This window comes from Hyaena hyaena, unplaced genomic scaffold, assembly GCF_003009895.1.
Source record: "Hyaena hyaena isolate Hyena2069 unplaced genomic scaffold, ASM300989v1 scaffold_18, whole genome shotgun sequence".
Classification (NCBI taxonomy): domain Eukaryota; kingdom Metazoa; phylum Chordata; class Mammalia; order Carnivora; family Hyaenidae; genus Hyaena; species Hyaena hyaena.
The window spans coordinates 4957013-4981496 of NW_024080649.1; the positions used below are offsets into that span (position 1 = coordinate 4957013).

The 24484-nt window shown below is 38.0% G+C and overlaps 1 long non-coding RNA gene across 3 annotated transcripts in view; it reads right to left on the minus strand.

Moving 5' to 3' along the window:
- LOC120223941 overlaps positions 1-24484 on the minus strand; it is a 163338-nt gene that overhangs the window by 32458 nt on the left and 106396 nt on the right. For all 3 annotated transcript variants that reach the window (XR_005526414.1, XR_005526420.1, XR_005526416.1), the window contains exon 2: positions 2317-2443. This is a non-coding gene — a long non-coding RNA (uncharacterized LOC120223941). The remainder of the gene's footprint in view (positions 1-2316; positions 2444-24484) is intronic.

Here is a 24484-nt window from a genome sequence, read left to right on the forward strand (position 1 = left end):
AAACCAAAGTCTGAAGCTTAACCAACTAAGCCACCCAGGCACCCAGGACTGCAGCTTTCTAACTCTTGCTTTAGTTGAGAGGATTTAGGGGATGCTACTGTATAAATCAGTTCCATCAAACCTTTGCCATATGTTTATATCTGATGCTTCCCCGTCCATACATATCTCAGAGAACCCAGAGGCCGTTAAGGGAGATTCTGCTCAGAACTATACAAGATTGTAGTACAAGCACTTGCATTCAGTGTCTCAATGACCAACTTCTAGTGATTAATTTGGTCAGAAGAAAGGATGGCTTTAATTTGCTTTTGTTTACAAAAGTAGACATAGTCCTGCTTTACCATGTCTTGACAGGTGAACAGTTTAAATGGGGTTACAGAATAGAGGAAGAAAATGGAATAGGTTGTGACATTTTGCCCACTGCTACTGCCTGTTTTGAGGTGGTGCAGACACACAGGTTAGGAGCTGTAGCATCTAAAATGAGAATGGAGTGAATGAACTGTCTGTGAAACAAAACTGAAAGAATACACACAAAGGGATGTAACAAGAGGATCTTCCCACCCCAAAACACAGGAAGAGTCTTAAAAATACTATTATTCTAGTAACTTACAAAATAAATATCTGGAGGAGACATGAGAACAAATGAATAGAAACAAAATTAGCACAAAGAAAAGGTTTGAGTAGAGTGTTTCCATGATAGCCTCTGCATATAAGAACTCATCAGTGATACAGACTTTAGATGGCTATAGCTCTGTGAGCTGTCTCCATTTTAAAGTGAAAAACAGTGATGGTACTGGAAATAAGAGTGCTGATATTGGTATGAGAGGGCTAGTAAAAGCTATGGACGATGACTGGTGGGTGATGTTCCCTCTTCTGTGAGGATAATGACCTAAAAATGCAGTTCAGCATATTGCCTCTAGGTAACATTTCATCATAGGGTATCCACTTTTGGCTTGTTATATGGTTCTAATTTTGACAGTGAATAGTTATCCAAATCTGAGTTGTATTCAGCTGAATTGATTTGTTTTCTCAAAACTGTAAAGATGTTCCACTGTTGCTTCATCTGAATTGCTTCCAATAAGAAATCTATCATCCTTGTTTTTTAAAACATTTTTTCCCTGTAGTTCCTTTTAAGATTTTGTTCTTTATCACTAGTTTTACCACATCATGTTTTGATTAGGATGTGCCATAGTGTAGTTTTATTTATGTTTCTTATGCTTGGGGTTTGTAGAGCTTCTTGGATCTCAGGTATTACTTCTGATCAAAAATGGAAATTCTATTGCCATTATTTCTCCAAATATATTTTTCTTATTCCTGCCCTTCCATCCCCTGTCCCCTGCAGGAACTCCAATTATGTATGTGTTAGACCATTTGAAGTTAACTTGTAGCTTAAGGATGTTCTGGTTTCATGGGGGGAGGGGACTGGAGAAAGGGCAAGGGGTTACTCTTTGCTCTGTGTGCTTCATTTTCCATAGTTTCCAATTATATGTCTTCAAGTCCACTAATCCTATCTTCTTATATGCCATTAATTTCATCCAGTGTGTTTTTTAATCTCTTACATTACAGTTTTCATTTCTAGAAATTTGATTTGAATCTTTTTAAAAATATCTTCCATGTCTCTACCTAACTTATGAACATAAAAAGTACAGTTATAATAATTGCCTTACTGTCATCTTCTAATCTTAACATCTACATAAATTCTGCATCGGTTCAATTGAGTGATTTTTCTCCTTAGTACGAGTTGTGTCTTCCTGCCTCTGCATGTCTCTTTGATTGGATCCTACTCATTGTGATTGGCTTTTTTCATAGATATTTCTGTATACCTATAATTTTCAAGTTTGTTCTGTGACGCACTTCAGTTACTTGGAAACAGTTTGATTCCTCTGGGTCTTGCTTTTAAATTTGGCGGGGCATGATGAGAACACAATTTAGTTGAGGGCTAATTATTCCCCACTACTGAAAAGAATCCTTCTGAGAACTCTACTCAACTGTCCCATGAACTTTAACCAATCTATGTGAGCATCGGGTGCTGCTCGCTCTTATCATTTGGGCTAGTTCTTTCCCAGCCTCAGGTAGTTTCCTAACATGCATGCTATGGTCAGTACTTTTGTGAATACTTGTGGGGAACTCCGTAAATATCTCCAGAGGTCTCTCTTTTCTGGTATTATGTCCTACAAATTCTGGCTGCCTTGGTTTCCCCATGTACCCTTTTAACCCCTTAAGTCACAGCGTCGGCTGGGTTCCACCTAGGTTCCAAACCCTGTATTGTGACCTAGAAACTCTCTCAAGACAGTGAGATGGAATAATCATAGGGCTCACCTTGTTTGTTTCTCATCTCTCAGCAATCACCGTCCTTCACTGTGAGATGTTCAGAGTCTCAAGAACCATTCTTACATGCATTTTGTCTTGTCTTTTTTAAGTGTGGTCTCTGTTACTCCCATCTCAGCTGGAATCAAAAATCAAATTTAGTTTTTAGATATATGCAAGTAAAGTCCTGCAAAAGAAGGTATACAGCACTACCAACACTTAGCAAATATCCTAAAAGGTCGGAATTAACACAGGAGTCTTATTTCCCCAGCAGACTTCTCTGAACATAACATGGTACTGATTCAGTCTTAGGATAAGGGTTGTAACAAATTCATCCTGTTGCTTAACCACCATTATCACAGGTAGAAGAAGAGTAGATAAATGCACGAATTCTTGTAGTCACTTTTTGCTATACCATAATGCCAGGTAGAAGGGGAAACTATTTCCTAGGTTTTAAAGATCAGCCCATGGGAGCAGAAGTATTTGATGGTAAAACATTTTTTTAGGTCTTCCCCATTACCTTGTGAATAGTGATAGCCCTTATAGTTTATTTAAGTTTAAAAAAAACACTTCATTTCACTGTCTTGCATCTTTCAGATCGTTTTTCAGGATACATAAGTGTGGCTCAAGGAGATCCATTAATTTGGAAGTGTGAGTGAGATGAACTCATTGCACTATACAGAGAACTAATAAAAATGAGGCCCTAGCACTGAAGCAGTTATTCTTGCTAAACTCAAATCACAGGTGGGTTTTTTTGTTGTATGTTTGTCCTTTTGACAAAAATTTGTTCCTAATTAAATTAGGCATATAATACATCCATAATATGTAAAATTCTTAAGTTGTTAACTCATTACTTGCTTTCAAAACTCTCAAGATTTTTTCCATAGTACCTTTCCCATTGTATTTATTTGCAGATAATCTACTTCACTAAAACCAGCCCACCTTCCAGCATACCCTGAACTTTCCCCTCTACATTTAAAAGTTTAATTAATGTCATTTATTCCATGACATCTCATCACTTCTTCCCAGACCCTTTTCTGACCCCTTATAGTAGCTCACATAATGTCTTTGAGGCAATTTATATGTATGTGTTTTATCATTAGATCACCTACTATCCTACACTTATATTTAATGTTTGAATGACTGAGTAAATTAAAGAATGAATAAAGGAAAGGGTAGTCACATTCATCTTTATGCTTTTGTTTTTTTTAATAGAAAGACAGGTCTTAAATGAGTACAGATCAAATGATACAAAATTAGGAGACAACACTAAAATTTTTTCAGTCACAAACCTGTAAAGTAAGGAGAAATATTTTTCAGCAGATAGTAACAGAGAATAGAAATCAATGAAAAAGTCTAGTGTACAGGATTAAAAACTACACTAGGCAAATGACTGATTTTTAATAGAAAAAAACCAATTGCAATAAAAAATAGTCTAGGAATTTAGAAGTACTACTTGAAACCCTTTGTAGCATTCCCCAATTGAAGGATGGTATTAAGTAGTTACTTGAAATAAACAAACTTTAAAAAAAAAAAGATTAGGACACAAAAACCTACAGAGTGAAGATCATGTTAAGACCCTGGAAGATGAAGGCCATCTACAAGTCAAGGACAAAAGCGCTTAGAAGAAACCAATCCTGCCAGCATCTCAATCTTGATTTTCTAGCCTCCAAAACAGTGAAGAAATAAATTTACTGTTTAAGTCTGCTAGTCTGTGGTGTTTGTTATGGCAGCCTGAGCAAACTAATGTACAAGGTATATGAAGAACAAAGGTACACACCAAACTACAGCACAGAATACAATAAACAAAAAGTAGACTGTGGGAAACTCTCTGGGTCAAACTGTTCTTTATCAAATAAATTGTTTGAAGAGCAATTTGCAATTAATCTTAGAAGAAGATGGATAGAAAAATACCTATGCACTAAAAGATACCTAAAAACTGTATTAAAAACAAAGTGGCAATATGGATTCATTTGGAGGCTCATTCACATTATTTTTAAAATTATATTTGAGAGAAACAGGAATTTGATCACAACTAGGAATTTCATAATATTAAGAAATCATTGGGGGGGCACATGGGTGGCACAGTCGGTTAAGCTTCTAACTTTGGCTCAGGTCATGATGTCAGAGTTTGTGGGTTTGAGCCCTGTGTTGGGCTCTGTTCTAAAAGCTCAGAGCCTGGAGCTTGCTTCAGATTTTGTGTCTTCCCCTCTCTCTGCCACTCTGCGACTCTCACTCTTTCTCTCTCCCTCTCTCAAATATGAAAAAATATTTTTAAAACAATTTTTAAAGAAATCATTGGGGTACCTAGGTGGCTCAGTTGGTTACGCGTCTGACTCTCAATTTCAGCTCAGGTCATGATCTCATAGGCATGAGATCAAGCCCTATGTCAGGCTCTGTACTGATAGTGTGGAGCCTGTTTGGGATTCTCTTTCTCCCTCTCTCTCTGCCCCTCCCCCATTTGCACTCTCTCTTTCTCTCAAAATAAATAAATAAACTTAAAAAAAAGTAATCATTATTAAGGGAAATGGTGTATAGAAATTAAAACTCAGGGGGCTTCTCCTAACAGGAGACACTGTTCATAATAAGCTAAGACCACAAGAGACACAACCCTACAACCTTAGTGTTTGGGTAATCCAGAAGTGGAACAGACCTCTCATGGATTTACAGTCTAGGTTCAAATTCCTTAGGAAGCCCATGGAATCTCAACCTTTAAACTTGGCTTTCTGGATTGATGGGAGCCACAATTACCTGGCACAGCCAAAGAAGAAATCAAAAAAGATAAATCAAAATATTCCTTGAGATACATGAAAATCGAAGTATGATCTATACAAACTTCTGAAGTGCAGCAAAAGCAGTTCCAAGAGGGAAGCTGTTAGCAATATATGTCTACTTGAAGAAACAAGAAAAATATAAAATAAACAATCTAACTCTGTGTGTCAACAAATTAGAGAAAGAACAAATGAAACCCAAAGTTAGTATAAGACAGACTGTAACAGATCAGAATGGAAATAAATAGAAACTAAAAGGTAATAGAAGACATCAATGAAACTAAGAACTATTTTTGGGGAAGTCAAAACTGAGAAGCCTTTAGCTACACTCAGATAAATAAAATGAGAAATGAAAGAGATGTTATGACTGCTACCACAGAAATACAAAGGATCATTAGACTACTATGAATAATTGTACACCAACAAGTTGGACATTTTACAAGAAATGGATAAATTCCTAAAAATAAACAACATACTAACACTGAATCATGAAAATAGAAAAACTGAACAGATATATTACTAATAAAGAGACTTGATTACTAATACAAAGCTTCCCAACAAACCAAAGTCCGAGACAAGATGGATTCACTGGTGCGTTTTACCAAACATTCAAAGAAGAATTAATACCATTGCTTCTTAAATTCTTCCCCCCTGCAAAAAAATAAAAACCCGGAAGAAATAGTTCCAAACTCATTTTACAAGGCCAGCATTACCCTAATAACAAAACCAGTCAAAGATACCACAAGAAAAGAAAATTACAGGCCACTAATGCTGATGAACATAGATGCAAAATGCTTAACAAAATATTAGCAAACCAAATTCAACAATACATTAAAAAGATTATACACCATGACCAAGTGGAATTTTTTCCAGGAATGCAAAGATGGTTCGATATCCATAAATCAATCAATATGATACACCACATTTAAAAAAAGGGAAAGAATCGTAAGATCATCTCAGTAGATAGAGAAAAAGCACTTGAAAAAAATTCAACATCATTCATGATAAAAACTCTCAACAAAGTGGGTATAGAGGGAATGAACCTTACCATAGTAAGGACCATATATGACAAGCTCATGGTTACATTTAATGATGAAAAACTGAAATATTTTTCTCTAAGATCAGCAACAACACAAGGATACCCACTCGCTTTTATTCAACATAGGACTGGAAATCCCAGCCAGAACAATTATGAAAAAAAGGGGGGAGGGAATAAATAAAAGGCATCCAAATTGGAAAGAAAGAAAACTACTGCAGATGCCATGATGTTATACATAGGATACCCTAAAAACTCCACCTAAAAACTGTTAGAATAAACCAACTTAGTAAAGTTGCAGGATATAAAATCAATACACAGAACTCTTCTGTATTTCTATATAGTAATAATGAACTATCAGAAAGATAAATTTTTTAAATCCCCTTTTTGATGGTATCAAAAAGAATAAAATACCCAGGAATAAATCTAACCAAGGATGTGAAACACCTGTACAATGATAACTGTAAGACATTGATGAAAGAATTAAGGGAGACAAAAATGAACAGAAAAATATGCCATGCTCATGGACTGGAAGAATTAGTATTGTTAAAATGTCCATACTAAAACCAATCTATAGATTCAATGCAATTTCTATCAAAATTCCAGTGGCTTTTCACAGAAATAAAGTGAACAATCCTAAACTTTGTATGGAATCGAAAAAGACCCCAAGTTGTCAAAGTAATCTTGAGAAAGAAGAATAGACCTGGAGGCATCATGCTCCCTGATTTGAACTATATTACAAATATCTAGTAATTATAACTGTATGATGTTGGCAGAAATACAGACACATAGATCAATGAAACAGAATAGAGAGCCCAGAAATAAATCCATGCTTATCATGGTCAACTAATTTATAATAAAGAAGGCAAGAATATACAATGAAGAAAGGACATGATCTTCAATAAACAGTATTAGGAAAACTGGACAGCTACAGGCAAAAGAATGAAACTGAACCACTATCTCACACCATATATAAAAATCAACTCAAAGTGGATTAAAGAGCGGAGGGTAAGACCTAAAACCATGAGACCCCTAGGAAGAAAACATAGTAGGTAAGCTTCTTCCTTGAGATCAATCTTGCTGATGATTTTTTATATAATTTGACACCAAAAGGCAAAAAAGCAAATATAAACAAGTGGGATTAAATAAAACTAAAAAGTTTCATTACAGCAAAGGAAACCAATAAAATACAAAGGCAATCTAGTGAATGGGAAAAAATGTTTGGAAATTGCTTATCTGATAAAAAGCCTAATATCTAAAATATATGAAAAACACATATAACTCAAGGAAAAAAACAATATAAACTGAATTTAAATAGACAGAGGAACTGAACCTTTTCCCCAAAACACAGATGGCCTGCAGGTACAGGAAAACATGTTCAACATCAGTAATCATCAAAGAAATGCAAATGGAAACCACAACGAGATGTCATCTCATAGCAGTTAGAATGGGTATCATCACAAAGACAAGAAATAAGTATTGGAGAAGATGTGGAGAAAAGGGAACCCTTATACACTGTTGGTGGGAATATAAACTGATACAGTCACCATGGAAAATAGTATAAAGTTTATTCAAAGAATTAAAAATAGAACAACTATATCATCTACCAATTCCACTTCTGGGTATTTATTTAGAGGAAAGAAACCACTATGTTGAAGAGATATATGCACCCCATGTTTACTGCATTATTTACAACAGCTAAGACATGGAAAGAACCTAAATGTCCATCACTTAGTATATATTTTAGTATAGGTATATATACATGTGTACACGTACACCCCCCCACATAACACAATGGAAAGTTACTTATTCATTAAAAAAAAAAAAAAGGAAGACTTCCCCTTTGTGACAACATGGATGAACCTCTGAAGATATTATGTTAAGTGAAAGAGACAGAAAGACAAATACTGTGTGATCTCACTTATATGTAGAATCTAAAAATCAAACAAAAAAACTGAATGTATAGATACAGAGAACAGATTTGTGGCTGCCAGACAATGCGATAAAATGAGTGAAGGTGGTCAAAAGGTACAAAACTTCCAGTAGTAGTTAACAATATTATATTGTGTTTTTCAAAGTTGCTAAGATAATGTTAAAAGTTCTCATTGTTAAGAAACAAATTGTAGGGCGTCTGGGTGGCTCAGTCGGTTAAGCATCCGACTTCGGATCAGGTCATGATCTCACGGTTCGTGGGTTCAAGGCCCACGTCGGGCTCTGTGCTGACAGCTAGCTCAGAGCCTGAAGCCTGTTTCAGATTCTGCGTCTCCCTCTTTCTCTGACCCTCCTGTTCACACCCTCTCTCTCTCTCAGAAAGAAATTAAAAAAAAAAAAATAAAAAATTTTAAAAAAGAAAAATTGTAACTGGTGATGTTAACTAAACTTACTGTAGTAATCATATTGCAATATTATCACAGCAAGTCATTATGCTGTATACCTAAAACTAATAAAGTGTTATATGTCAAATGCATCTCAATAAAAAAAAGTAAATACTGTTGGTATAAAATAATAACTGTTAAGTTTTTCTAAATAGATGGAATTAAAATATTCAGCATTAGCATTCAGGTTAGAAGACAGTAAATAGCGTTAAAAACTTTTAAAGATCTTGAAGAAGATGGCGGAGAAACAAGTGGCTCCGTACTTCCCGCTCACATCTCTCAAACAAAGAAGGGCTGAAGTCAAAGGACTCTGAACTCGAAGAGTCTGGGAGGAAAAGAGATGGAGTCTACTAGGAAGACGGCCTCATAGCGTGAGTGCGAACTGGAGGAGATAAAAACGGGCCTGGACAAGGAGGCGCATATGGGAGGGGGTCCCTTCTGTGGAGAGACAGAGGGAAGAGAAAGAGAGGCTGGGGAAGTGTAAAACTGTATCTGGAGAAGAGAAAAACCTCGGCCCGGGACAGACAAGGATCCTTTCCTATCCCCCATGCTGGGGAACAAAAGAACTTCCCTCCACGTCAGGCGGAACTCCAAGGGCCCAGTTGACATCAGGAGGAACTGATCCTCTGCTATGAAGGGCCAGGCTCATGGAACTGCATTTCAGGTGGAATCATTAATGCACATTAATGGGGCACCTTGGCCCACCTTGGCTGTGCTGGTGGCACAGTAAGAACAGATCCAAAGGAGTGATTTGGGACACCTGGTTCGAGAAGGGACTGGGGGGTCACCATTTTTCTCCCCACAACAACAAAGGCGGGGCTTCAGGGATCAGCCTGTGGGACCCCCAGTGGAGGTGGGACCCACCTACAGCAAACCATGCCCATCTGCCCTGGGGAGCTGCTGGGAGCCTGTAGATGCTACAGAAACAGATGGCTCCTCCCCCAAGACCAGCGCTGCTGCATTGCTGTGATTAATTCTAGATCATTTCTTGCTGTTCAGATATAGTCTTCCTTTTCTCATTCTTATGTCTCCCCTCCTCTGGGCTGGTTATTCTCATTATAGGTTTGCTTAAACAACATATTTAATCCAGTCTCCTGAAGTATGTTCGACACCTCCTTCTTTACCTTCCTTTCTCTCTCTCTCTCTGGAATAATCAGACTATACAGTTTCTCTGGGTAACATTATCTTGATTTCTTTGTCGCCTCCTACCATATTCTCCTTTTTCTCTCTCTGGATTAAGCCTCTTAGTTTCCCTGCCTGGTCAGTGTTCATTTTCTCCTTCTCCCCACCCCTGTCATTTCTCTCTTTGTATATGCTTTTCCATCATCACTGGCTCCATCCTGCTCTGTATTTGTAGCTGAGATTTCTGGTTTTACGCTTTTAGACTGTTCTTTGTTTTTTGTTTTATTTTTAATTATTATTCTTGTCAGTTTGCTTATTTGTTTGATTTGTTTGTGCGTTGGCATGTTTTTGTTCCCTGTTGTCTGTTTTCCTTTCCAGGGCTGCTTCAAGAAACAAACCAAAGCACACATGGTGGAGAGTCCAAAACATCACTACAAGTAGGGAAATAAAATAACCAAAGTCACATCAAGAGAGACCAAGGGACATCCTTAAAAGAACACTTCCTGACAGGCCAGGCCCCACCAGTGCATGAGGCTTCCTTAAAATAGCAGTACTCGCAGGTGCAGAACACATAACAAACCTTTAAAACGTCCAAGAGACAGAAAGCTAACCAAATAATGAAATGGAAGAACTCCCCTCAAAAAAAATTCCAGGAAGAAGTCACAGCTAAAGAATTGATCAAAACAGATACAAGCAAACTAACTGAACAAGAATTTAGAACAACAGTCATAAAATTCATCGCTGGGCTTGAAAAAGGCATAGAAGACAGCAGAGATGTTATTGCTGCAAAGATCATGGATCTTAAAAATAGTTACGATGAATTAAAAAAATGCTATGGATAAGGTGCATAATAAAATGGAGGCAGCCACTGCATGAATTGAAGAGGCAGAGAGGGGAATAAGTGAATTAGAAGATACAATTATAGAAAAAGAGAAAGCTGAGAAAAAAAGATAAATTGATCCAGGAGCACAAAAGGAGAATTTGAGAACTGAATGATGCAATCAAATGGAATAGGAATCCCAAAAGAAGAAGACAGAGAAAGGGGCTAAAGGGGTGCTTGAAAATTATAGCTGAGAACTTCCCCAATCTGGGGAAGGAAGGAGACGTTGAAATCCAAGAGGTACAGTGAACTCCCCTCAGACATAACTTGAATAAATCTTCTGCACGACATATCATAGTGAAACTGGCAAAATATAAGGATGAAGAGAGAATTATGAAAGCAGCTAGGGATAAACAGGCATTAACATACAAAGGTAGACACATCAGGGAAGTAACAGACCTATCTAATGAACTTGGCAGGCCAGAAAGGAATGGCAGGAAATCTTCAATGTGATGAACAGGAAAAATATGCAGCCAAGAATCCTTCATCCAGCAAGACTATCTTTCAGAATGGAAGGAGAGATAAAGGTTTTCCCAAACCATCAAAAATTGAAGGGATTCATCACCACTAAATCAACCCTACAAGAGATCCTAAGGGGGACTCTATGAGGGAATTGTTTCAAGGAACTCAAAGTACCAGAGACACCACTACAAGCATGAATCCTACAGAGAACACAATGACTCTAAACCCATATTTTTCAATAATAACACTGAATGAAAATGGACTAAATGCTCTAATCAAAAGACACAGGGTTGCAGAATGGATTTTTAAGAAAAAAACCAAGATCCATCTATTTGCGGTGTACAAGAGACTCACTTTACACTGGAGGACACCTTCAGATTGAAAGTGAGGGGATGGAGAAATATCTATCATGCTACTGGAAGTCAAAACAAAGTGGGAGTAGCCATACTTATATCGGACAAACTGCACTTTAAAGGCAGTAACAAGAGATGAAGAAGGGCATTATATAATAATTACAGGTCTATCCATCAGGAAGAGCTAACAATTATAAATGTCTACACACTGAATTCGGGAGCACCCAAATACATAAAACAATCACAAACATAAGCAATCTTATTGATAAGAATGTGCTAACTGCAAGAGACTTAAATGCTCCACTTAGAGCAATAGATAGATCAACTAGACAGAAAATCACTAAAGAAACAATGAACTTGAATTACACATTGGACCAGATAGACTTGACAGATACATTTAGAACTCTACATCCCAAAGCTATGGGATTCACTTTCTTCTCAAGTGCACATCATACATTCTCCGAGATAGACCTCATAATGGATCACAAAGCAGCCCTCAATAAATATAAAAGAATTAAGTTCATTCCATACACACTTTCAGATCACAATGCAATGAAACTTGAAATCAACCACAGGAAGAATTCTGGAAAACCTCCAAAAGCATGGAGGTTAAAGAACACCCCACTAAACAACATATGGGTCACCCAGCCAATTAGAGAAGAAATTAAAAACGATATGGAAACAAATGAAAATGAAATAACAACAATCCACACTCTTTGGGATCAGCAAAGGCAGACCTAAGAGGAAAATACATTGTAATCCAGACCTATCTCAAGAAACTATAAAAAGTACAAATACAAACTCTAACAGCACATCTAAAGGAACTAGGAGAGTAGCAAGAACACCCCAAACCCAACAGAAGAAGAGAAATAATAAAGACCAGGGCAGAAATAAACAATATAGAATCCCAAAAAACAGTTGAACAAATCAAGGAAACCAAGAGTTGATTTTTTGGGAAAAAAAAAAATTGATAAACCTCTAGTGAGGCTTCTCAAAAAGAAAAGGGACACCACCCAAATAGACAAAATCACAAATGAAAATGGATTTATTACAACCAATCCCTCAGAAATACAAGCAATTATCAGGGAATACTATGAAAAATTATATGCCAACAAACTGGACAACCTAGAAAATAAAGAAATTGAATCAGTTATCAAAAATCTCCCAACAAATAAGAGCCCTGGACCAGATGTCTTCCCTGGGGAATTCTACCACATATTTAAATCAGAGTTAATACCCATTCTTTTCAGGCTGTTCCAAAAAACAGAAATGGAAGGAAAACTTCCAGACTCATTCTACAAAGCCATCATCACTTTGATTCCCAAACCAGACAGAGACCCCACAAAAAAAGAGAACTACAGACCAATAACCCTGATGAATATGGATGCAAAAATCTTCAACAAGATACTAGCAAGTCAAATTCAACAGCATATACAAAGAATTATTCACCATGATCAAGTGGGATTCATTCCTGCATTGCAGGGTTGGTCCAATATTCACAAATCAGTGTTATATATCACATTAACACACGAACCATATGATCCTGTCAATAGCTGCAGAAAAAGCATTTGAGAAAATACAGCATCCTTTCTTAATAAAAACCCTCGAGAAAGTCAGGATAGAAGGAACTTACTTAAACAACATAAAAAGCCATTTATGAAAAGCCCACAGCGAATATCATCCTCAATGGGGAAAAACTGACAGATTTCCCCTGCAATCGGGAACACGACAGTGATGTCCACTCTCAACACTGTTGTTTAACATAATGCTGGAAGTCCTAGCATCAGCAATCAGACAACAAAATGAAATAAAAGGCATCAGAATTGGCAAAGATGAAGTCAAACTTTCACTTTTCACAGACGACATGATACTCTACATGGAAAACTCAACAGACTCCACCAAAAGTCTGCTAGAACTCATCAAGATTAAAAGCTTCTGCACAGCAAAGGAAACAATCCACAAAACTAATAGGCAGCCAAGGGAATGGGAAAAGATAGTTGCAAATGACATATCAGATAAAGGGTTAATATCCAAAATCTATAAGGAACTCACCAAACTCCACACCTGAAAAAGAAATAATCCAGTGAAGAAATGGGCAGAAAATATGAACAGACGCTTCTCCAAAGAGGACATCCAGATGACCAAGAGACACATGAAATGATGCTGAATGTCACTAACCATCAGGGAAATACAAATCAAAGCCACACTGAGATACCACCTCACACCAGTCAGAGTGGCTAACATGAACAAATCAGGAGACTATAGATGCTGGTGAGGATGTGGAGAAACGGGCACCCTCCTCCTACACTGGTGGGAATGCAAACTAGTGCAGCCTCTCAGGTAAACAGTGTGGCGGTTCCTCAAAAAATTAACAGTAGAACTCCCCTATGACCCAGCAATAGCAGTGCTAGAAATTTACCCAAGGGATATGGGAGTGCTGATGCACAGGGGCACATGTACCCCAATGTTTACAGCAGCACTCTCAACAATAGCCAAATCATGGAAACCGCCTAAATGTCCATCAATCAAGATGTTGGTTTATACATACAATAGAATACTATATGGCAATGGGAAAGAATGAAATCTGGCCATTTGTAGCAACGTGAATAAAACTTGAGGGTGTTATGCTAAGTGAAATAAGTCAGAGAAAGACAGTCTATATGTTTTCACTCATATGTGGAACAGGAGAAACTTAACGGAGGGGAAGGGGAAAAAACAGTTGGGGAGATAGAGGGAGGCAAACCATAAGGGACTCTTTTTTTTTTTTTTTTTAATGTTTTATTTATTTCTGAGAAAGAGCGAGAGAGCGAGCACAAGCGTGAGTAGGGGAGGGCCAGAGAGAGAGGGAGACACAGAATCCGAAACATGCTCCAGGCTCCGAGCTGGTTGTCAACATAGAGCCTGATGCGGGGCTCGAACTCATGAACCGCGAGATCATGACCTGAGCCGAAGTCGGACGCCCAACCAACTGAGCCACCCAGGCGCCCCAAACCATAAGAGACTCTTAAATACTGAGGATTGATGGGAGTGGGGGAGAGGGGAAAATGGGTGATGGGCATGGAGGGCACTTGTTGGGATGAGCACTGGGTGTTATATGTAAACCAACTTGACAATAAACTATAATAATAAAAAAAATTATCTTGTATTGTCCAGGACATAAGTAGAAGTACTGATTACCATTTGAGTTTTACATGTTAAGAATGATGGTTTTAAAGTCTTTTTCCAAAAAGTTTTATGGATTTATACATTTGTATTCAATACTCAAAATTACAAGACAAATGAGGAGTTGAATATTCTATCAGTTCAATTAGTGGACTATTAAAATTGTTTTTTATGTTTTATTTATTTTTGAGAGAGAGAGAGAGAGAGAGAGAGAGAAAGAGAGACAGCGTGAGCAGGGGAGGGTCAGAGAGAGAGGGAGACACAGAATCCGAAGACAGGCCTCACGCTCTGAGCTAGTTATCTGTACACAGCCTGACACGGGGCTCAAACCCACAAACTGTGAGATCATGACCTGAGCTGAAGCCAGATGCTTAACCAACTGAGCCACCCAGGCACCCCAATAAGTCGTCTATTAAATGAGGAGACATTTTTGCCATAGTAGAGAAATCAGCATCCAGAAAAAAGACAAACATTTAAGTTTTTAACTTTCAGGATTTGCAAAACAGAATTTATCTACTAGCCAAACCTCAAACTCTATTCCTTTTTTTAAAAATCCTAGAGTACTAAAGACTTATTAAGTCAGACCTACTGAGGTGTAATCATACATATAGCAAAAATCATCCTTTTTAGGTGTATAGTCCTATGAGTTTTGACAAATGTATATATTGTATACATAATACCAAAATCAATATATAGAATTATATATTACCTTCCAAAAGCTCCCCCTCCTTTGTTGTCAGTCCTCTCCCAATCCCCAGATGAGGAACCACTGATTTGTTTTTTTTCCCTTACAGCTTTGCCTTTTATAGAATATAATATAAACAGAATTATATAGTATGTAGCGTTCCTTTTATGTCTGGCTTCTTTCACTAAGCATAAGGCTTTGGAGATTCATCCATGTTATTAGGTTTATCAGTAGTTCCTTTTTATTATGGAATATTGTCCCACAGCCTGGATATATCATACTTTAGTTATCCATTCACCAGGTGATGCATATTTGGGTTGTTTCTAGTTTGGGACAATTTTTAATAAAGCTTTTATAAATATTCATGTGCAGATCTTTCTGTGAACACATAGATCTTTTCTCTTGAGCAAATACCTAAGCATGTAATTTCCCAGTTATATGGTAAATGTAACATATAACTTTATTAAGAAGATGCCTGTGGTGGACAGATTCTAAGATGGTTACCATTTATCCCAGTCTCCTGCTATTTATGCCTTTGTGTAATATCCTTCCCGTGAGTGTGGACAGAATCTGCTTCTAAACAACAAAATACAGGAAAGGGGATAAGGATGTCACTTTGATGATAATATTATATAAAATTATAATTGCTGTCTTACTAGCAGACTTTTTCTATGTATTCTCTTCCTTCTTGCTTCTGGTAAAATAAGTTGCCATATGGAATGGTCCATGAGCAAGAAGGTGACAGAACCAAGGGCCAGCAATGAACTGGGCCCTCAATCTCATAGCCCACTAGGAACACTGTTGACCTGTCAACAACATGAGGTTGAAAACAGATCCTTTTCTGTTTGAGCCTTAGATGAGACCTCAAGCATGACTGACATATTGACTGCAGGTTTGATGCAGATCCTGAACACAGGACCCAGTAAAGCTCTGCCCAGAATCCTGACTCATAGAAACTGTGATATAACACATGTGTGTTGTTTGCAGCTGCTAGATGTATATCATTTGTGGCCTGATAATACGCTGCTTTCTAAAATGATTATTCCAGGGGCGCCTGGGTAGCTCAGTTGGTTAGTGTTCGACTTGAGCTCAGGTCATGATCTCACAGTTCATGGGTTCCAGTCCCGTGTCGGGCTCTGTGCTGACAGCTAGCTCAGAGCCTGAAGCCTGCCTTAGATTCTGTATCTTCCTCTTTCTCTGATCCTCCCTTGCTCATGCTGTCTCTCTCTCTCTCAGAAATTAAAAAAAAAATTTTTTTTTAATTTAAAATGATTATTCCATTTTATATTCTTGCAAGCAATATATGAAAGTTCTAGTTGCTTTGAACACCCACTATACTTGGTGTCAGTTTTTGTAAATTATGACAATATTAAATGGTATGTCTACTAGTATCTCATTGTGATTTTATGTTTCCCTTATGACTAATTTGGATTATATATACATATGCTTATCTGCCATCTATCTTTTCATTTTATTAATATTTTATATTAAAGAGCAAAATCTTTAGGGGTGCCTGTGTGGTTTGGTCAGTTAAGTGTCTAACTCTTGATTTCAGCTCTGGTCATGATCTCACAATTCTAGCATCAGATTCTGCACTGGGCATGGAGCCTGCCTAAGATTCTCTCTCTCTCTGCCCGTTCCCCACTCATGTGCACTCTCTCTCAAAGAAGCAAAAATCTTTAAATTTCAAGTCAAATTTGTTAGTTTTTCTTCTGTGCTACATACTTTGTGACTTAGCCAGGAAATCTATGCTGATCTAAGGTCACAAAGACTTTCTCCTATCTTTTCTTGTAGAAGTCTTACTGTATTAGGTTTTACATTTAAGTCTGATTCATTTTGAGGTGTTGTCTGTGTAGTATGTGAAGCATGGATTGGGGTTCATTTTTTGGCATGTAGGTATCCAACTGTTCAAGTACCACTTGTTGAAAAAACTATCATTTCTCCATTGAATTACCTTGGCATCTTTGTTGAAAATCAATTGATCATTTATGTGTGGTACTATTTTTAGACTGTTCTATATCATTGATTTGTATATCTGTCCAAATCAACACATTGCCTTGATTACTGTAGCTTCATAAGAAGTCTTGAGACCAGGTACCTTAAGTCCCCTAGCTTTGTTCTTTTTTCTTTAATTGTCAATTCCTTATTATTTGATATATAAGATTCAGTATCATAACAATCAAAAACTCAATCGACTTTACTGTAGCACTCAATAAGCTAATTCTAAAATTATTATGTTGCTATGATCCAAAAGTTTGTGAACTGCCCCCCAAATTCATATGTTGAAAACCTAATATCCAAGGTGATGCTATTAGGAAGTGGAGCCTTTGGGTTCTAAAGGTTCTAGAGGCAGAGCCCTCAAGAATGGGATTAGTGTCCTTATAAATGAGACCCCAGAGAGCTAGCTCATTCCTTTACTATGTGAGATGTAGTGAGAAGTCTGCAACCCAGAAGAGGGCCCTCACCAAACTATACTGGCACCCTGATCTCAGACTTTTAGCATCAATAAGTGTGAGAAATAGGGGGACCTGGGTGGCTTAGTTGGTTAAGCGTCTGACTTCGGCTCAAGTCATGATCTCATGGTTCATGAGTTTGAGCCCCACATCAGGCTCACTGCTGTCAGTGCAGAGCCTACTTCAGATCCTCTACCACCCTCTCTTTCTACTCCCCCCACCCCCCACTGCTCATGCTCTGTCTCAAAAATAAACAAACATTCTAAAAAAAAAAGAAATGTGAAAAATAATTCCCTGTTTTAAGCTACCCTGTCTGTTGGTATTTTGTTAGAGCTGCCCTAACAAACACATATAGAAAAAGAAAAGACCAAGAACCATAGTGTTCTTAAAGAAGAAACAAGATGGAATATCTCATTGTACTAGATATTAAGACTTGTTATAAGGCTATAGTAATTAAAACAGTGTGAAAAGACAGATAAGTTGAAAAATAGAACAGAGGCATAACAGAGAGCCCAGAAATAGATGCACATATATATGGATATTAATTTATGACAAAGATTGCAATTCAGAGCAGGGGGGAAAGAATGTCTCTTTCAATAAAAGGTATTAGAAAAACTGGGTATCTAGTTGTGAAAAAGTATGAAACTGGACTCCTATGTAGCATCAGTTTTAGGTGGATTATACACCCAAAGTCTCTTTTAGCAAACAATAAAAATTTTACAAGATAAAACAGAGGAATACTTTCATGAGTGTAAGGTAAAATTTCTTTTTAAAAAATCATTTCTAAGAAAGGAAAATGTTGACAAGTTTGACTACATTAAGAACTTCAGCATAGCAAAGACACTATAAAGAATATGAAATGAAAGTCATAGAGTAGGGGAAAGCATTTGCAACATATATAACTCAGCAAAGCACTAGTGTTCAGGTTACATAAAGAACTCTTAAAAGTCATTAAGAAAACAATAGACAGGTAGATAAATGAGCAAAAACTTGAACTGGAACTTCACAAAAAGATGCTCAAATCTCATTAGTAATTAGGGAAATACAGATTAAAGAAACAATATGATACTATTACATATACATCAGATTAGCTAAAAATCTGATGAAACCAAGTGTTGACACAGAGGTGGAGCATCAGGCACTCCTATAAATTAAAGGTGGGAGTGAAAATGGGACAACACTCAGGCATTATAAATATAGGGATATGCCTGCTATATGCCCCAGCAATTTCACCCCTACTTTAATACCCCAGAGAAATTCAGCAACAGCTACTTGCATGCAATATAAAAATCTCCTTCCCAGCAGCATTTTTGTAAAGGCTCCAAACCAAAAACTTTTTCATTTATAAATACTTACACAGTGAGACTTGAAAGAAAAGGCTTTAATTTCCATAAAAGCTAAGACAGTGGTTACCTCTGCTCTAAGGATGGTGATCGCGGCATTATGGATAAAAGAAGATGCTTCCGGAGATCTGGGGTTCTATTTCCTAATATAGGTGATGGTATTCCTTTATATGATTTAGTTAAACCACATTTTTAAGCTTTAAGCCCTTTTCTGTATATATGTGTGTGTTTTTCACAATAAATTTATATATAAGATGTAGAGCAGGTTGCACAGTATGCTAGCATTTGTATACAGAAATAAGTAACAAACATTTTTATTTGTAAATAAATTCATAAATATAAGTGTGTATGTCTGTGTGTCTGTGTGTGTTTTTTATCACACAGACTCTTCCTCTTCCTTCCCTCCTTCCCCTTTCTTCTCCCTCCTTCCCTTCTTCCCTCCTTCCTTTCATATTTGTGGTATGGGATCCCATTTCCAGGGACTGATAATAAATGTCCTTCCTTACAGTACACTGAAGAAATTACAGGGCATCTTCTCCTCTTCTGTGTATTTTCATAGTCAAATAGTTCAAGTAAAATAGTCATGTTGCTCAAACCTCTTTTACCTTGTTCAAATATCCTCTTGGTAAAATATACACAATATGGTAAAGATACATGAAAGAAATTTACTGAAGGAAATGAAACATTTTCTGAAACTTAACATTTTTTTAAAGAATTTATGTCCTAGGTGGTTTTTTTTTTTTTTAATTTAAGGTCCATGAAATATAAAGACTGGCTATATTAAAGTACAAGAAATTATGATTCTCTAGCAAGAGTTTACAAATGATTTCCTACATTTTGTTATCTAAATGCAACCATTACAGCTAAAATTTATAAAGGTAAGCACTCAAGATCAAAGCATCCTAGTTTACTCAGTTTTAGGTTTGGATCCAGCACTTTAATGCCATGCATGCTCTCCTTTACTATATGCCAAAAAGAAGTGAATCACTGAAGATTCTTGGCTGATATGGTTGTGAATTCCAGCAGTGGTCCTTCCTCATTTAGAGAGAAGCAAGACTGAAAGGCCAAATGTATTTTTGTAAGTAACCACCTTTCCTTATCTTCTCTATCCTAACTATGAGAAATTATAAAAGTGTCAATTTAGAATATAGCCTTCTCTGATTATCTAAGATGACAAGAATGTAAACCCTAATACCAACAAGATGCTCTAATCTGCAAAGCAATGAGTCTTTCAAGAGTCTAGGAAAGATAGTTGGAGGGATGTCAATAAGAGTACCAGGCAAGACATCCAGTCTGGGTTAATCTGAGAGCTCTCCTAATAGAAGAAAATATTTTTAAAAAGAAAACAAAACAAAAATGAGCCAGTAGATATATTAAGGATAATGGAATAATGTGTCTAATTATGTAGTTTTGCTAGCAGTATCTAGTCGTTTACCGTTTTCAGATAAAAAATTCCTTGAGCTCTTAAGTGTTTTGACAGGAAATCCATCTGAAGTCTTACAGGACATCACTGAAAAAAAAAAATCTACCTTGGTCCTTGTTAACAAGTGATCTTAATAGTTGCTAAATACTAACAGAAAATAGCTAATTTATACTTCAGTGCCTTTTGTTTACTTTTTGTTTGGGGAGTTTCTGAAACTCTTCTAGGAAATATCAACCACTCAGCACCTTTCAGTTTGTGCAGAGATGGAGAGGAGGGCAGTGGAAATCCTTTTAAAATAGTTGTTTCCAGCGAAGAAGCTTTGAATCTGAGAGGTTGTAAAGCTTGACAGAGTTTGCAACTGCCACATCCTAGTGTTTGAAGCTCCCAAAGAAGACATGTGGCATGTCTGACCATCCTCCAACAAAGATTGCCTTTCTGGCATGTCTGAAGGAAAGGTGACAATCATGTTGAGACTCTTCATGAACTGGGACTCTATTTGGACAACCATATGATATCTAGATCATGGATACCCTGCCTGAAGACACAATTCTGTCAGCTATACAGGAATCAAGTTATCCTGGAAATACAGTGAAATAAACCATAAAACTTTTCTGTTTCTTAAGCAGAGCAAAATGATACTGCTTTCTTTAAATTTGTTTTTTTTACCCCTTTTCTCTTACCTAACCAGCTCTTCATCCTGACTCTCCAACTTGGAGCCTGAACTGACTGGGACCTTAAAATGCTTTGTTACTGTTTGTGCTTTCTTCTAATAAGCCCGTTGGTTTACTCCCTTTTGAGGGAAGGTCCTGATAATGAGTCTATGTCTCTGTTAACTCTAAGAACCCTTAATTATTTCCACCACTTTCTCCATGTGTTTCCCTCACTGATTGTGTGAATCAGAGGCAGACTCCTAGTTGTCAGAGCCTGGAAAAGTCACTGGTCTTCCTTGTTGGCAAGGAACTGAATTCTGCAGTGTCTATATTCATAGACAGAGTATCCTGTCTCAGAGTTTGTGCAGCACCTTCTGTTTTTAGTTTACTGGTGATCGGGGCACATCACAAGAACTTGGGAGTGCAGCTAAAGCCAAATCAGACTTGACAGAAAATTATTAGCAGGGTACAGAAGGAAAAAAGATCTCCCTTCCTTTTTGTAATCAGGTTAATATGTGCATGGAATGTTTCACTTAAAAAGGTACTGTGTTTTGGCAAAGCTGGTTTCTTAAGTAGAATTTCAGTTCCCATTATGCGAGGCTATCCATTGCTGCTCTGGCAGGGCCTTTGATCAGTGAACTCAGTGGGGGAGAAGGGCATAGGCATATTAATAACTTCAACATGTGGCCCTTCGGCCCAGCTGTACCCTGGTCTTGGAAAAAGGCCAACTGGAAAGGGTTTTCTAACACAACCTATGTATGCATATTTTGCAAAGGGGTAAAGAGAAGATAGGGGTTCAAAGAAGGAAATAAAATCTGGTTTTACGGTAGTTCTTTCTCTTGTCCCTGTTCCCCATTTGGGGCATTTTGCTACTACGTATTTGGATCCTATGGACTCTGGCTCCATCCACAACTTTTACTATCTTTTGTTTCTTCTACTATAATGTTATAAAGACTAAAACTGCTGGTTTAATTTACATATGAGCTTAAGACAAGGTTAGGGAGAGGCAGGAGGCTCTATAAGAATTTATAAGGATGAGAGATTAATGGGAACCAGATGCCTGAAATAGGAGCCCAGGGTCCATTTTGCCAGGGCTGTATCTTTTGCCCTTTACCCCCTGCATTGGTATTTTTTACTGTTTTATTTTAACAATCAGGCTTTGGGCCTCATTAAATTACTGCTACAGACTACAGCCCAGCCTGCTCTTTTTCTGTGTTTCCTTATATTATTTCATATCATTCCCATTTCATTTTCTACTTCTGGGATAGTCATTTTCCAAGTATTCCTGTCTGGCCCTGAAGAGGTTCCTAAGTGACTTTATATCATAGTCATGGAGAGCAGGCTTAGCTCATCACAAGTAGCTTTTTTTCAGTGATAACCTCAGCTGACATTCATCTCTTGTTCTCTCTCTTCTCCTCCTCCTTCAGTTTTCTGACATTGTTATCATTTCCTTGTTCCAAACCATCTATGCTTCCCCCCGCCCCCCAATTTTATAGAAAGAGATGCGAATGGGGTAGAGAGGCAGGGAAGAAGGATAGAGAGAGAATCTTAAACAGGCTCCATGCTCAGCACAGAGCCCGATGCAAGACCCAATCCCATGACCCTGGAATCATGACCTGAGCTAAAATCAAGAGTCAGACACTCAAATGAATCACCCAAGGGCTCCTAAACCATCTATGCTTATAACTGCCTGATATTAACTTGTAAAAAAGGATTAGCAGGGAATAGTCCCAGGGGTGGAATGATACCCAAAAGTTTATGTCAGTTAATATACAGTTTTGACTTTAAGAAAGGCCAACACACCAATAGCTTCAACAAGACAACAGTTAATTTTTGTGTCATACAGCAGTCCAAGTTTGTAAGTGTGGGGCTGAAAAGGTGGCTCCATTGTTTCAGGCATCCTGACTCCTTCTACCCTGTTATTTAAAACACACAGATTCCATCATGTAGTCCAGGATGGTTTCTCCAATTCCTTTTCCCACATTCCCATTTTTGTCAGTAAGGAGAAAAAGGAAGGGAGGGACGACATGCACCTTTTATTTTAAAAGTGTTAAGGTGTACTTACTACTTCTCATATTCCACGGTCAGATCACTGACAACTCCAGTGTCCTGATCACTTGGCCACACTTAGATTCCAGACAGACTGGGACATGAATTCTTTTGCTGCTAATCTTCTTTGTCATACAAACTTGCTTACCATTAGAGAACTATGGAGATTGTGCAATTGTGAGATAGCTATAAAATGAACTAACACAGGAGGGGAAGGAAGCAAGACAGCGGAGAAGTAGCGGAGAAGTAGGGAGCTCCATACATTTCACTCACCTCCATCTCTCAAACAGAGAAGGACTGAAGCCATAGGAACCCTTACAGAATCCAGGAGTTTGGGAGGAAAAGGATACAGAGTCCACTGAGAAAACCTTATAGCGTGAGTGTGAACTGGGAAAGATAAAAACGGGCCGGGACTGGAGACACAAAGGGAGGGGGTGATCCCCCTTTGCAGGAAACCGCGGTGAGTCTAGGGGAAAAAAGAAAGAGTGGCCAAAACTGCTCAAGACACTGTCTCTGTCGCTGGAGAAGAGAAAAACCTCCGCTTGGGACACAGAGGGACCCAGATTCCTGCTGTCCAACTGACCCTAGGCGGATGCACTCGTCCCAGGTGACCCCAGGAGAACCTGCTCCCCGCTCGCCAGCTCAACCTAGAGGGGACGCGGTGGCCATGCCTTTGTGCTTCTGGCTCAGCTCGATCCCCAGGGGGGAGGCGAGAGGCTTGAAACTGCTCTGAGGGACTCACCTGCGAGTTTATATTTTGGGCAATATCAATGGGCATGAGGTCTAAGATCTGGAAACGAGGACTGGCTTGGGATACAGAGCACAGCCCACCTTGGCTACACCCCCGGCATAGGGAGATCAGACCCAAAAGAGTTGCAATGCTTGGTTCAAGAAGGGATTGGGGCACCGCCACTTTTCTCCCCACAACCACCAAGGCAGGACCTCCACAGGACACAATGGAAGCTAAAACCTGCCTACACCAAACCACGCCCATCCCCGCTAGAGAGCTGCCTTTTTTTTTTTTTTTTTTTTAAACCAGAGCTGGGGCAAGACCAACATGGATGCACTGCCTTGATTAATTCTGGTTGCTGGCTTGCTTAAACAGTCACATTTAATCCATTCTCTAGATGTATATTCTACAACTCCACCATTACCTTTTTCTCTCTCGCACTCTGGAGTAATCAGTCTATATAGTTTCTCTGAGTAGCATTACCGTCATTTCGTTTGCCTCATCTCTAACCATATTCCCCTCTTTCTCTCTCTGAATTAAGCCTCTTAGTCTTTCTGCCAGGTCATTTTATTTCCAATTTTGCTTCCTTCCTGCCCTGTCATTTCTCTTTGTATACACTCTTCGATCAGCACTGCATACACCCAGCTCTTTATTTGTTAAAAAAAAAAAAAAAAAAAAAAAAAAGT